The sequence below is a fragment of the Perna viridis genome, chromosome 9 (assembly GCF_037379345.1).
Source record: "Perna viridis isolate PV_CMFRI_1.1 ecotype Kerala chromosome 9, ASM3737934v1, whole genome shotgun sequence".
NCBI lineage: Eukaryota > Metazoa > Mollusca > Bivalvia > Mytilida > Mytilidae > Perna > Perna viridis.
The window spans coordinates 7,424,478-7,425,700 of NC_142453.1; the positions used below are offsets into that span (position 1 = coordinate 7,424,478).

At 31.1% G+C, this 1,223-nt stretch overlaps 1 protein-coding gene across 1 annotated transcript in view; it reads right to left on the minus strand.

The window, feature by feature from the left end:
* LOC148606517 (uncharacterized) overlaps positions 1-1,086 on the minus strand; it is a 55,424-nt gene extending 54,338 nt beyond the window's left edge. The window contains exon 1 of the mRNA XM_088546114.1: positions 994-1,086. The gene's annotated coding sequence lies outside the window, so the exon portion shown is untranslated. The remainder of the gene's footprint in view (positions 1-993) is intronic.
* Between the last annotated feature and the right edge of the window lie 137 nt (positions 1,087-1,223).

A 1,223-nucleotide genomic window follows, 5' to 3' on the forward strand; every position in this document is an offset into this window, starting at 1 on the left:
GACATTAATGGAGGGAGGCAACCAAGCAAAATAAAAATTAAGCCTCCCAAGACAGCTTAATTATTTGGAATACAAATTTATTTGACCAATTAAGGACTCACGAGGAGCAAGTACAACACAGTAGTGATTGGAGCCATACATTCAACAAAATGGCAACAACATTATAGTAGTTGATCAAAACCTAACTATAAAATGATTCATATGACATAAATAATAAATGGAGTTACTTTATACAGTCTCCACCTGCACTGCAAGAGGAACATACACAAGTGATTAAGGATATCACTGTTATCACAATTCAATGTCCAAAACATTTTTTTTGAAAGCTGATAGGAATTGAAAATTGTTAATAGATTCATGGATCAGATCGTATAAATTTTTTTCTATTATTTTCAAAGTAAGTGCAGTTATTAAAAAGATGAACTTCATCATCAACTTCGTGTTTATTGCTTCTATAACAAATTTGATTAGTTAAGGATGTTATTATAGGCCTTGTATATAGAATTACCAGAGTCTCAACTTTTAGTTTGTGAGAGCTAATTTTTAAATTTATTTGGTGCTATACAAGGTATCTTCCATGTTTTGGTTCATTGACAATGTCAAGATGTTTTACAAATCCAAAGTTGGTTTTTAGTTAAGCATATGATATGTTCTCAACTTTCCATTTTCATTTATTTTAATTATTAGTTGTTAAAATCTGATTAAACTGTGTGTTTGTGAGATGATTTAGATTAGCCCTACTCAAGCAATAATAGAGGTTGTATGGCAAGCTATTTTCTGACTTGGTGCCGGGTACGGAGGAACGGAATTCCAACCTACTACGTTGTAGGACTAAGACTAGCCCCATTTGAAAACTAGAAGAAGATATTACAGGTGAAAAGTCATGACAAGTAATTAAAATATTATGAAATATAATTAATCATCTTTTAAAATATGCACCTTAGGTTTTAATCTACAAAAACCTATTGACCTGTTCAAATGTGTATTGCCTACCAAGTTAAGTTACTCTTCCATCACTTTTGAAAAATCCGCCAACAGGAAGTCACGTGAGAAAGGATTTTTTATGCTTGGCCTTAAAACTCTGTTTACTTATTTTAAGATTACAATGAACAGTCCACGTTTAATATCAAGATTACATGATTCATGATTAAACTTATATATGTTGTAGAATAAAGAAAACATTTTTTTCACGGAATATTTCCGAAGTTGGGTTTTATTTTCCT